This window comes from Ochotona princeps, chromosome 15, assembly GCF_030435755.1.
Source record: "Ochotona princeps isolate mOchPri1 chromosome 15, mOchPri1.hap1, whole genome shotgun sequence".
NCBI lineage: Eukaryota > Metazoa > Chordata > Mammalia > Lagomorpha > Ochotonidae > Ochotona > Ochotona princeps.
Genome location: NC_080846.1, coordinates 4,908,078 through 4,922,661, shown reverse-complemented (window position 1 = coordinate 4,922,661; position 14,584 = coordinate 4,908,078). Strand labels below are relative to the sequence as shown.

Genomic DNA, 14,584 nt, shown 5'->3' with positions numbered 1-14,584 from the left:
AAGATGCACTTGGGATATCCACACCCCATGTCCAAGTGTCTGGGCTGCAGTCTGCATCAACTCACAACTCCAGCTTTCTGCTCATGTGCAGCCTGGGAGCAAGCTGCTTGTGGTTCAAGCACGTGGGTTCCCGCTCCCAACACGCGAGACTTGAAGCATGTTCCCGGCTACCAGCTTCAGACCGGCAGATCCAGCCGATGTAAACAGCTGGGAAGCGAACAGGTGGGTGGGAAGTGCCCCAACCACCCCACCCCCTACATATGTGTGTTTCTCTTTCTGCCTTGGATAAGCAAAAATTAAAAAGGAAAAAAATTGTGCTAAAAAGAATGAGAATGAAGTATTAGCATGTACTTTCAGGCCCTGAAAGGACTGCACTGTGACTCTAGGTTACTTTCTGTGGCTCGTGTTCAAACCACAACAGACAGTCACTATCTTAGCAGTAGAGACAACAGAGTGGGGAACCCTTAGTATGGAAAAAGTAGGGGGACCATGACAACTCAATGTCATGTCACCGAAGAGAATGGAACAATTCACTCTGATCCTACAATTGCGTATGACAGACACACAGAAATGACACCTCCAATGAGAACTCCCGGAGAAAACTCAACTGTAGAAAATCAAAGTTACAGTTGGTTTAAAAGAATGCATGGCAATTTCTTTACAAGCATAACGACAGTTTATTCCCCCAGCTAGACAAAACAGCCAAATGGGGAAATTTTGTGGTATTTTTGGAGATTCATTTGCATTGGATCAGGGACTTTCACAGAAGTTTCCCCAAACATTTCTGGATCTTGTTCATGTCATTTGTAGATACAAAGATCAAGCAAAACTACCTTTAAACAACTCCAATAGGCACCTGCTTTGGGTCCTGAGAATACCAACCTACTCGGACCTCCCCTGCACCAACTTCACCAAACCCTAGGTCAACAGTCTCAACTTCCCAAGACAGAAAATGTCTCTCATTTCAGACCCACTATTGCCTCACTGCCCTTGGATAAATCAGTAAAAAACCCTGAAAATAAAAACAAAATACTAACACATGTAGATATTCTTTTTTTTCTCCATAACGTTCAGAAAGATACAAATGACGTAACATCAATCAGCATACAGTTCTATTTCCTCTAAATGGCTATCATAAAGGTCACAAGAGTTCAAGATAATGATAGTTAAGATTATGCACCTAGATTTCAAAACTATCTATGAACTTGTCATATTTCAGTAAAAGAACACACATAAAATTTATGGTACCATGTCTAACCCTAAGTAAGCATTAACTCAGTGTTCTCCTCTCTCCTTCCCAGCATGTTTGTGGTATTTCCATGAAGAACTGTAGTCTATTATTACCCCCAATAGAAGCAAAAGATAAAGTCCTGAGTGATCACTGAGATTTGACTCTAAAATGTCAGGCAACCAGATGATGACTCAACTGCAGAGAATTAATCTTCCCTCCTCCCTTCCAGGTCGAAGGGCCGACCCCAGGGGTTCCTGCAGCCACACAACGTGGCTCCAGTGCTCTCCCTGTAGTCCAGTATGAAAGGCTTCTGTTCCCTGCTTCTCAGGAAACCTCCGGAATCTGCACTGTTACAGTACAGATGAAGCCAGAGTCTAAACACTGACATGGGAGCTCACAATTCATTGTGAGATTTGCTAGTTTAGCTATCAAGTGTACACTGGAGGGAAATTTCCTGTGCCAATCAGCAAAGGGGTTTCAACATATTCAGGACAGCAGAAAACTAGAACTGTGTGAACTAGCACTAGGACTTACTAACGGATCATGTTCTGACAGAAACAGGTTTGCAGGGCTACGCAAAGCTGCCGTTCCCAGCTCTCTTGGTGGTACCTGATGAACACACAGTGGCATGTGAGCCAGAGCCGTCCTGGTGCACTCTGCTCCAGTCTAGAGCAGAAGACAGGAACACCAGCACACTACATCACATCAAAACCCTGGGGTTAACAGAGAGGTCCTGTCATCCGCGACAAGATGTGCGGCTCTCTGCTGCACCGTGTCCAGCACACACAGGGACTGCTCACCAGCCTTCCGCCCTTCAGGAGATCAGAGAGGCCGGGGTAAGTGGAACATTACACTCATGTTTCATGACTACCCCAATTATGGTCAAGCTGCTCCTCCACATTCAAGACATCCTAGCAAGCTACCAGACAGCCCACAGCCTTAGATCAACCATGGTGAAAGACCATTGGGGGCCATGAGAGAGACTGAAAAATAATGTTTTCCCTAAACAGTAATCAAACCTTACCCATGATGGGTCAGTATACTTGAAAGTACACACACACACACACACACACACACACACACACACACACAACACAGAGAAGAGTAAATAAACCTGGCACCTACCTTGCTTTTACAATTCTCACAGACAGATGAAACTCAATTCCATGCCAACCACACGCTTCAGTCACTAAAACACAAACAGAAAAATAAAAGTTCATGTTCTTCCCGTTCCAGAAGGGCGTCTGGCTTCCAAGCCAAGAGGCTGTTACATACCTTCTTTTTACCCTCTCCACACTCACAACAGTGACCGAGTTCTCACTGGCAAGCAGGTCCACAGAGGCAGAGGCAAACAACAGCTAATGCTAACTGCGCACCGACAACATCCCAGACACCGTTCAGCGTGCTCATGTGTTCTAGTCAATCTTCACAACAGCTCTTCTGAGACAGGCATTGTTATTAACCCATCTCACATCCAAGTGACAACTGATCATTTCTTTGGAAACTGTTAAAGGATGCCTTTAACAGTTTTGTTCTTTAAAAAAAATTTTTTTTTTCATTAGAAAGGCAGATTTTACAGAGAGAAGAGACAGAAAGATCTTAACATCTGCTGATTCAGTGCCCCAGTGGACACAATGGCCCGAGCTAAGTGGATCTGAAGCCGGGAGCCACACCACCCCCCACCCTTACCTCCGTTTTCCATGTATAGGGCCCCAAGGCTTTGGGCCATCCTCCACTACCTTCCCAGGCCACAAGCAGGGAGGTGGATGGGGAGCAGAGCAGGTGGGACACAAACCAGCGCTCACATGGAATGCCTGCCCTTGGAGCAACACACCAGCCCCAACATGGACACTTTCAATCACTGCAGCTGAGCTTTCCAACAGTTCAACTGGAAAGCCTCCATGCTCACCCACCCATTCTGTGGCAGAGTCCCCACAGCACCGAGCATCACACCACGTGCTGGAGAGGCTGGACTCTGCCCTCTGGGAGTTGAGAAACAAGCTGGGCAGTTCAGAACAAGCAACACAAAGAAATAGTTCAAGAAACAGTATGGCTCCCTGTGAGGGTACAGGCTGTGCAATCATTCAGTAAAAAATAAGTCAACAATCAGTAAGATTTAGGAAAATGGGTAAGAAACATTCACATAACACATGCCCTAACGCTGGCCCTTTACTTGGAAGCTAGGTTTGCCTAGAGGGAGAGAAGAGAATGAGGACAGGGGAGCAGGGGTGGCCACAGGGACCTCACTGTGCTCCAGCAGCCCCTCCCCCTCTGCCCTGGTCATCACCACTCTTCCTTCTTGGCTCTACTGTTTCTCCCACGGCCTGCAATGTTCTCCCCTTTCCCTAGTGGGTAACACCAATGCTGGCACACAGTCGGCCCTCAATGAAACATACCCCTCATTGTAAACAACTTTTTTTTACTGACAAGCCAACTGAAATAGTTCTATAAAGCTTGACCCAATTTCATAGCATTTAACTATTTTTTTCTTACAGCATTTAAAACAGTTAATTGGTCCCAGGTTTCCTTTTTTCTTTCTCTCTTACTTGCCTGAACAGGAGTCATCTATCCTTTAACTCGGTGTCCCTCAAGACCTAACAGTGCCTAACATACAACAGGTACGCCCCAGGGGCAAGCATCTGGCACAGTGGTTAAGATGGCATCCTATATCAGAACACTTGGGTTTAAGCCCTGCCCCGATTATGGCTTCTTACTAACAATGTGCACCCTAGAGGCAGAGCCCAGGCTGTTGCAGAGCTTTGTCTTCAAATAAAGTAAAAATATTAAGAAAAACCGGGGCCAGCACTGTGGCACAGGTGGTAAGCCACTGCCTACAGTGTCAGCATCCTGTAATATAAGCACATCTAAGTCCTGACTGCTTCAGATCCAATCCAGACCCCTGTTCATGTGCCTGGGATGGCCAAGTGTTTGGGATCCTGTACCCACGAGGGAGATCTGGAAGCTCCTGGTTCCGTCCAGGGTCCGCCCGGCCACTGAGGCCATCTGCGGAGCCAAGCAGCAGATGCACTCTTGTTTGCTCGCTCTGTGTGTGCGTGTGTCCTCTCTGCCCCTCTGTAACTCTGTTTCAAATAAATTTTTCACAAAAAAATTTTTAAGTTGCTCATTATATCCTTGCGAACTGCATGTCCAGCTGACCCAAATTTACTACAAATGAGCAACAACAGAATTCTTCTTACAAGTCAGCTTCCTTAGTACATTCGTCAAAATTCAATGCACTTCCACATTTTCGTGAATGTCTGCTACATATTAATAATTGATGAACAAAAAGCTAAATTGGATTCACTAAATACAACCAAATAATGCTTGCCTGACAACAAAACTTGATCTTCATTCACGAGCACTGAAACAAAAATTGCTAACAAGCCTGTGCTTTGCAGCCTTCCCCACTGAAACAGTGCCACAACTCTGCACGGGGAAGAACCATAGGCATTTAGATCGCCTTTAGTCATGCATAGTGGAGGTTACAAATTTAGAAGTCCAATAACAAATCTGACATTTATTTTTAGAAACTTTCCATATGCTAGGATTCTAAGAAGTAAAACAGCAGCCCTTTTCCCTGCTGAAAACAGAGGGTAGCAGAGCTCAAGGAGCAAACTCTCCCCGGCCGCTCCTGGCACTGCTCACGGCCAGGAAGAAATGTGCAGGGCAGGCAGGGGCCTCGCCGCAGCCCCCGCCCCAGGCAATGGAAACCTGGACACCTCTGCTGCTCCGGCTGAAGTATTACTCTCACCAATCCCAGGTTCACTTGAAAAAGTCTGTGCCTTGGAACTTAAAAAATGCTCTCGTGTCCACATTATTCACCAAGCCAGCCAGGTTTGAACATGCCAAGCTTAAAATACTCCCCAGATCCCCATGCAGAAGTACGGGCTCACTATTTTATTCTCAGGAAAAGGAACTTGGGGAGAATGACTGAAACAACAGCATTTCAGTGAGGGCTGCAATGGGAAAATCAGCTCCTGCCGATGATTAATTACTTTTGAAAAATATCTCAGCAGAGGTAAGATACAAGGTAATGGCAGACTTCTTACACTAACATCTAAATGAGATCTGGATCTTATTTCACAGTTGTTAGAAAATGTACCCTGAAACTAATTCCCACATGAGACCATCTTATATAGAGGTTTGTTTAGTCAGCAACTGACTAAGCTCCTTCAAAATCCAAGGCTAATTCACTTTAATATTGAAATGAATTCTATTTTTATATGAACAGTATTAAAAGCAAAGTTCTTTTCATCTTTTATCAGCGTTAGAAAAATGCCAATAAAACTTGGCATGATTAAACTTTCATAACCAGAACCTCCAGAAACTAACACATCCAATCCCTTCATTTTTAAGTTGTAGAAATCAGAGTACAGAGTTCAGTGACTTAACCAGAAAACTGGGATCACAATCTATGAATCCAAAGTATTTACTCTATTCTGTAGTTATAAACACAAAGCTTTACTAAGGGAAGACATCTAAGAAATTACCACAGAAAAATATGCATTCCCTGATTGGGAAGAACTTAAAAATCAGATGTCTGTGCCTCCAAGATTTGAAAGTCCCTTAAAAGCTTGGGCCATACAGGGGTCAGCTTGTGGCACAGTAAATCAAGCTGCCACTTGTGACGCTAGCATCTCATTTCAGCATCAGGTGAAGCCCCAGCTGCTGCCCTTGTGCACCGGAAGGCAGCGGGAGACGGCAGGTTAACGGCAGCTGATGAAGGTGGCACGGGAAAATGGGAGGGGTATTCAGTACGTCCTACAGAGGGAGGAGGAACAACCCTGCCGGTCAACCCAGGGCAGCTTTCAACACACAATACCTGATAAAATAAAAACGAAGCTTCCTACTTCCAAGCACTTCAAGCTCTCCAGAAGCTCCCTACTTTGCTGTGAACCAAAACAGACACGGTGCAGCCAGTCCTCTGCACCCCGTGGTCCACAGCCACAGATCCATCTGTGAATTGAAACTAGTCTGTAACTGGGGCCAGCATCATGGCACAGTTGGCAATGTGGCTGCCTGTGACTTAGCATCCTATATACGCCACACCGGTGCAAGTCCTGGATGTCGTCATCAGAATCCAGCGGCCTACTAACGGCCTAGGAAAAGCAGTGAAAGACGGCCCAACTGTTTGGGTCCCTGCCACCCACTCAGGAAACCTGGAAGAAGCTCCTGGCTTTGGCCTGGTTTCACCTTGGCCATTGCGGGCATTTGGGGAGTAAACCAGCAGATGGAGGATCTCTCTCTACATCTCTTATCCCTAATTCTTTCAAATAAATCCTTTTTAAAAAGAAGTAAAATAGTCTATAATAATACATTATTTCATCTATAATTAACACATATAGATGTCTTATTATTGCCAATAATACACACCATTTACATTGTATTAGGTATTACAAGGAATCTACAGCTATTTAAAGTATTAAACAGATTGTCCTCATGATTTATATGAAAACATTATATATCTTTATCATTTAAGAAAGAATTGCTTTTATATTGATTGGACAGGCAGAGGGAGAACAGGAAAGGCAGAAGCGGCAGACAGACTGACCCAACGATCAATCTTCCATCTGCTGGTTTACTCCTCAAATGACCATCATGGCCAGCAATGGTTCAGACCAAAGCCAGCAACCAGGAATTCCATCCCAGGCTTCCATATGGCCGGCAGAGGCCTAACCACTGGGCCATATTCAGCTGCCTTTCAAGTGCGCTAGCTGGGAGCTGGATGGGACACAGGGTAGCAGAAAACCTGAACCAGCAGCAAGCACTCCAACAGGAGATGCAGGTATCGCCCACCAGCAGCTGAACCCACAGCACCACAATGCCACAAGGCTGGACACAGTGTACACCATTTCCATCAGCTAAGCGGAGGGGGACAAAGTCACAGAACCAGCTCCCTGGCTCTGTGCAGATACCAAGGGACAGCTACAATACCAGACATGCGGGGATGGCTCCTGGCTTTTTCAAACTGCAAAGCCAAACCCACACTCTAATTTTCAAGTATTTGGATAGCTACTCTTCTGTGCCAGGCTCCTAACCTGTAAAGTGGTTATTTGCAAAAATGAGGTGGAGAGAGAAAACCACAGCAAAGCCTCTATGGAAACTGGAATCACAGGGTGGGAAAGTCCATTGGTGTTCCGGCTCAGGGAGGGAACTCTGCCTCACACCTGATGTGAACATATTCACAGCTGCTTTGGCATAAACAGGCCGACTCCTGGTTTTCTAAACAGAATAAAACTGAGTTCTTCCACTGACTTTTTTTTTCTCCATAGTAAATTAATTTTTTGATGTATTTATTTTTATTACAAAGTCAGATATACAGAGAGGAGAGACAGAGAGGAAGATCTTCCATCCAATGATTCACTCCCCAAGTGAGCGCAACGGCTGGTACTGTGCCAATCCGAAGCCAGGAGCCAGGAACTTCTTCTGGGTCTCCCACATGGGTGCAGGGTTCCAAGGCTTTCAGCTGTCCTTGACTGCTTTCCCAGGCGACAAGCAGGGACCTGGATGGGAAGTAGAGCTGCCGGGATTAGAACCGGTGACCATATGGGATCCGGGCACATTCGAGGTGAAGACTTCAGCTACTAGGCCACGGCGCTGGGCCCGTAGTAAATTAATTTTTCATAAAATGCACAAATATGTGTCTTCAAAAAAATTCAAAGTACAGTGAGTTATGTAGTAAAGAGCTTTCTCTCCCAACCTGGCCATCTGGTACCCCTTGCCAGAAACAATTTCAAGTTTCCTGCAACGTAGCATTTCTGGATGATCAAATCACTGTGCAGCTGCAGGAGGAGTACAGAATGACCCAGCCAGCTCCTGCACAGAGGCTCAGCCTCAGCCCTGGCACCCAGGACTCACTGCAGTAGGCCTAGCTCCAGGATGGCACAGCCCTGGCACCCAGGACTCACTGCAGTAGGCCTAGCTCCAGGATGGCACAGCCCTGGCACCCAGGACTCACTGCAGTAGGCCTAGCTCCAGGATGGCACTCTTGCTCACACACAAAAGCACCCGCACCCAAAAGAAAGGCTTCTTTTGTGAGTGTGATAAAATACAAAACATACAATTTACCACTTAAATCAATTTTAAGTGTACAATTCAATGCCATTAAGCAGATTTACAATGCCATGCCACCATCACTATCTGATATAAAAAAAACCTTTCAACATCCCAAACAGAAATTCTGTACCCATTAGACAATCATTCCCCACCCTACATATCTGTCTCCGGGAAATTGCTTATTCACATGTAATTCATATGTAATTCATTAGCTGAAATGGTATTTGTCCTTTCACGATTAGCTTATTTTACCAGCACATTTTCAACATTCCAGCCACATCACAGCCCCCATTCCAGTGTCTTTTTAAGGCTGAGTAACACTCATGGCCTGCAGGGGCCCACTTGGCCTGTGCGTCAGTCTGATGGACGTTGGGCTGGCTGTCACCTTTTGGCCACTGTGAATCATAAGCAGCATTCAGTCCCTGCTTTCGATTCTCCTGGGTTTACAGCAAGCAGAAATGCAGGCAGGATGGCAATTCCAGCTTCAAGGACTTAAAGAACCACCAAATTTTTCCCAACAGCCACAGCACCATTTTACATAACATACAATTCTCCTATTTCTCAATACTTTCTTTTTTAAAAGATTTATTTATTTGGGCCCCGTGCGATGGCCTAGTGGCTAAAGTCCTCACCTTGAATGCACTGGGATCCCATATGGGTGCCGGTTCTAATCCCGGCAGCTCCACTTCCTATCCAGCTCCCTGCTTGTGGCCTGGGAAAGCAGTCGAGGACGGCCCAAAGCCTTGGGACCCTGCACCCACGTGGGAGACCCGGAAGAAGTTCCTGGCTCCCGGCTTCGGACTGGCGCAGCACTGGCTGTTGCGCTCACTTGGGGAGTGAATCATCAGACGAAAGATCTTCCTCTCTGTCTCTCCTCCTCTCTGTATATCTGACTTTGTAATAAAAATAAATAAATCTTTAAAAAAAAAGATTTATTTATTTTTACTGAAAAGGCAGATATACAGTGGGGCCGGTGGGATTAGAACAGGCGTCCATAAGAGATCCTGGTGCGTGCAAGGCAAGGACTTTAGCCGCCAGGCCCAGCACACAGTAGCCTAGTGGCTAAAGTCCTCACCCTGCATGCGCCAGGATCCTATATGGGCACCACTCCACTTCCCATCCAGTTTCCTGCCTGTGGTCTGGGAAAGCAGTCAAGGACAGCCCAAAACCTGGGAACCCTGCACATAAGAAGCTCCTGGCTTTGGATTGGCATATTTCTAGCCGTTCCAGGAGGTGGGGAGTGAACCAGCAAATGGAAGATCTTTCTCTCCGTCTCTCCTTCTCTGTAAATCTGACTTTCCAATAATCTAAAATCAATCTTTTTTTTTTTAAAGCAATAGCCATCCTAGTAAGGTGAAATGGCTTGTTTAAAAAAATACTGTCTTGTTTAAAAAAAAAAAAAAAAAAAAAAAAAAACACCTTTTGAGAAGCAGCACACTCTCTCACCTGCAGGTTCTTTTTCAAATGTGCACAAAGGCTGGACAGCTGAAGCCAGGAGCTGGGGACTCAATCGAGGCATCTGAGACAAGGGGTGTGGGGACAGGATCCAATCTACAGAGCCATCACCCTTGCCTCTCTGGGGCTGTGTTGGCAAGCAGTTGGAGCAGGTACTAAACTCAGAACTGCCACGTGGCAGGCCAAGCACCAGCCCTCACCATGGTTTTACTTGGCATTCAAAGGAGACAGTTCTTAGGCTTCCAGGCCATTGTAAGGGAGGTTTTCGGGCAGCACTGCTCCCGCAGCCTCCCAACGCAGGGTGTTCTCTTCCAGGCCCGTCTGGGGCTCGCTGGGGAACTCCTGTCTCTTCCCATCTCACCCACTGCACTCTCCCTTCTCTGCTGCTCTCACCTATGAGCTTTGGCTTTCTTCTCAAAAAGAGCTGTCCTATTTTTAAACACACAGCGTCAGTTTAATCAACACATTCCAACTTGCAGTGGAAGAATCAACTCCTCACAGCAGTTTTGGCACTTTAGCATCTTCTCAGGAATTGTCAACAATGTTCAAAGTTCCTTCCTGACTATCTAAGGCATTTTCTTCTCTTTTCTTGATTTTCGATATAGCACTCCTTTGAATGCCTGAAAACAACACAAGTTGATCTGTGACTAATGAAACTTTCACCATTGTCATTTTCATGTCCAAATTTACCTTAAATTATTCAAAGCTTGCATATAAATTTTAAAAATGCATTCCAATTCCCACTTGGGGTGGGAGCTTGACCTTGTGGCCAGCATGCTGTTTGGGATACCTACAGCCCATTTCAGAGTGTCTGGGTTCAAACCCCAGCTCCTCCTGATCTGGCGGCTTCTCCGGATAAGCCTGGCAGGGGCAGCCGAAGTGGGCCTGCTGCCCACATGGCGATCTGGACCCGAGTTCATGGCTCCTGGCTTCACTCTGCCCATCCGTAAATACACTTGTGCTATTTTAACAGTGAGCCAGGAGATGGAGAGCTTTATCTATGTAACTCAAGTAAATAAAAAGTGCTACTTCTCCAAAACTATGCCACCATCATGACAAAATCAGAACTGCTTTTATTAATAATTCACAATAAACTGCTATTCAACTGTCAATAATATTGTCTGGGACATGGTGTACACATTCAATAAATGTTGGCTTTACTACTGATTTAAGGAGATAATACGGTAGCAGGGGATTTTTTTGTAGTCATATAGATTTTTATCTTGGCTCTTACCCTTATTAAGCCATAGGACATTGAATTAAACTACTCAGCTTCTCTGAGTCTATTTCCTCATCTAAAAAATATATACAAAAATAACAGGCAGAAGGGCAGGTGTTGTAGTGCAGCAAGTTAACCTATTTGGGACGCCCAGCATCCCATACTGATGAGCCCCTGGTTGGAATCCCAGCTACTCTGCACTTCTGACCCAGCTTCATATTAACGTGCCTGGGAGATAGAGGAATGAAAACTACCTTTCTCTCTGTTACGCTTTCAAGTACATAAATGCACCTCTTAAAAAAATGGTAAATAATGCCACCTATCTTGCACAATACCTATGAGGGTTCAAAAGATTATTATGGGTACTATATTCAAATATAACAACTGCTCTATTTTACTGGCTCTGGGTATAATGCAGGCACTGATTCAAACAAAAGAAACAGTTCAACGACTCCTCATTTATCTGTCTATTGGACAATCACTTACTAAGTCCCTGCTATGTGCCAGGCATTTTAATCCACACTTCAGTGATCAAGAGGGATTCAAGTTCTTGCAAGAAACTTCTATTTTAACACATAATAAATTAATAAACATAGTAAGTAAAATATATGGGTCTTGAAATGAAATGATGCTTTGGAAAAGGTAGGTCAGGAAACGGATAATAACAAGTGCTGAGGGGACAGCATGATGGCTCAATTGGCTCATGCTCTGCCTGCACGCACACACATCCCATAAATGCACCAGTTTGTGTTTCAGCTGCTCCACTTCCCACCCAGCTCCCTGCTGATGGCCTGGGAAAGCAGAGGAAGATGGCTCAGGTCCTTGAGCCCCTGAACCCAGGTGGGAGGTTTGGAAGAAGCTCCTGGCTTCAGTTCAGATCAGTTCAGCTCTGGCCATTGTAGCCATTTCGGGAATCAACCAGCAGAGAGAAGACCTCGGTTCCTGTCTTTTTCTATATATCTGCCTTCCCAATAAAAATAAATAAATCTTTAATATATATGTGTGTGTGTGTATATACACACACACATATATATATACACACACACTGAGAACAGTGAAGTTAGTGTCACTATTTTTAAGGGATAAGAAGCAGAGTCAGTATTCAAAACCAGGCACTTACATGGGAAATGTGGGAGTTCCAAGCAAGGCCCTAACCAGACACCACCTAAATTACAAGTTTAAATAAAATGATCAGATAGACATCACTGAGAAAGTATTATTAAAAGCAGAAGGATGGAAAAGTATTCCAAAGGGAATAATCCAGGAAGTAAACCACAGCCAAGGAGGAGATGACTCTCTGCAAACAGCCTGAAAGAGAACGCATGGCTGCAGCGGAGTCAGGAGCCTGCAACCCAGCAATCGGAGGAGAGGACGGTGGGCGTGTGGGCTGCTACTCAGAGTAGCATGAGCAGAGGGGTGACACAGCTTGACTTACATAGACAAAGTGATTCAGAAGATTGTGTTGAGAATAAAGCAAAGGATAGAAGCTGAGAGAACAGTTAGAAGGTACCACAATAATCCAAGCAGGAGAGGACAGAGTCACGGCAGTGGAGACAGAAATGGTTTATTTGGGATACAGTTTTCCTACCATAGTGGAGACGGAATAAGAAAAAGACAGTTCAGAGCAGACTAACGTGAAGAATGGAGTTGCCATCACTTCTGACACAAGAGGCAGGCATCTGGGGGAGCATGAAGCCGCCACTCGAGACAGCGAGCTCCAGGCCACAGCTCAGTGACTAGTTCAAGTCCCAACTACCCCACGTGCAATCCAGCTTGCCATTAATATGGTTTTTTTTAAAGATTTATTCATTTTATTACAAAGTCAGATATACAGAGAGGAGGAGAGACAGAGAGGAAGACCTTCCGTCCGATGATTCACTCCCCAAGTGAGTGCAACGGCCGGTGCTGTGCCAATCCGAAGCCAGGAACCTCCTCCGGGTCTCCCACGCAGGTGCAGTGTCCCAATGCATTGGGCCGCCCTTGACTGCTTTCCCAGGCCACAAGCAGGGAGCTGGATGGGAAGTGGAGCTGCCGGGATTAGAACCGGCACCCATATATGGGATCCCGGTGCGTTCAAGGCGAGGACTTTAGCTGCTAGGCCACGCCGCCGGGCCCTTGCCATTAATATGTACCCTGGCAAGTGGTAGGTGATGACATAGCTAACTGGGTCCCTGCCACCCACATGTGAGCCCAGGCTCCTGGTTTCCACCTGGTCAAGATCAAGCAGTTGCGGGAACTGGGAAGCAAACCACCAAATGGAAAATATTCCATCTCTCTCTCCACCTTTAAAATGAAAGCAATTTTTTTAACATTAAATAACGTGGTAAGTTTCATCATGAGGAAAAAAATTTAGAAGAAGAAAATTTTAAATCATTTTAAGCTCTTCATACGTTGAAGCTGAGACAACTGACTTTCCAGTTTTTCCAATACATAAATAGGGTCAGGTCAGTGAAATCATATTTAACATTTCATTTTATTATCTTGCATAGATAAAGCACAGACTCAGTTTAGTTCAGCCTCTACAGTTTGATAACATCATGTAGGGCCGAGCACGATAGCGTGGTGGTTAAGATCCTCGCCTTGCGTGTGCTGGGATCCCATGTGGGCACTGGTTCTGGTTCCAGCGGCCCCGCTTCCCATCCAGCTCCCTGCTTGTGGCCTGGGAAAGCAGTGGAGGATGGCCTAAAGCCTTGGGACCCTGCACCCGCATGGGAGACCCGGAAGAGCTCCTGGCTCCTGGCTCTTGGCTTCGGATTGGCTCAGCTCCGGCCATTGCAGCCACTTGGGGGGTGAACCATCGGTCAGAAGATCTTCCTCTCTGTCTCTTCTCCTCTTTGTATATCCGCCTTTTCAATAAAAATAAATAAGTCTTTAAAAAAAAATTTTTAAAAAATCATGTAGTATGATGGTGATTAATTAAAGATTGCTGCAGTGGGTTAAGCTACCAGCTGTGATGTCAACATTCAAGTGACCTTTGGCTGGCTCCAGTCCCAGCTGCTCCACCTCCAAACCAGCTCCCTGCTAACACACTTGGGAAGGCAACAGAGGCTGGCCCAAGTATGTGGGCCCCTGCCACTCACGAGGGAGACCTGCACACTTACAGGCTCCAGGCTTCGGCTTGGCCCAGCCCCGACCACCCTATAATTCTAGATATTTGGGGAGTAAGTCACCAATACAAGTCATCCTTCCCCCTCTTCCTTCTCTCCCTTTCCCTCCCTCCCTGTAATCCTGCCTTTCACATACATATATGTCAAAAACACCAAGACTGGAACCCACTTCCTCAATGTCATCACTAAGGAGCCTAACCTCAGTCGATAAGAATAGTAACACGGAATGCAGCCTGCACCCGCAGCACAGAATCCTTTCTGATAGCAACTGGGGGTTTCTGGAGATGCTCCCCACGATCCACTGTAGTCTGATAACTCTTCCTGTTCCAGACATAAGTGTTCCTTCCCAGCTCCCTGGATAGTACAAGGGAAAAATGATTCCACGAACAAAGCATCTAGGAAGAGGAAAAAGGCGAGGAGCCTCACAAGACGATCAAGTTTCGTGAAGGCCTCTGGAGGAATCACACTGGGAAGGTATCATCATGTGTCACCAATTTTTTTCCAAGTGACCACGTG

The 14,584-nt window shown here is 45.7% G+C and overlaps 1 long non-coding RNA gene across 2 annotated transcripts in view; it reads right to left on the bottom strand.

Moving 5' to 3' along the window:
- The window catches only part of LOC131482048 (uncharacterized), a 63,704-nt gene that overhangs the window by 22,138 nt on the left and 26,982 nt on the right, over positions 1-14,584 (bottom strand). For both annotated transcript variants that reach the window (XR_009246730.1, XR_009246731.1), the window contains exon 2: positions 2,357-2,420. This is a non-coding gene — a long non-coding RNA (uncharacterized LOC131482048). The remainder of the gene's footprint in view (positions 1-2,356; positions 2,421-14,584) is intronic.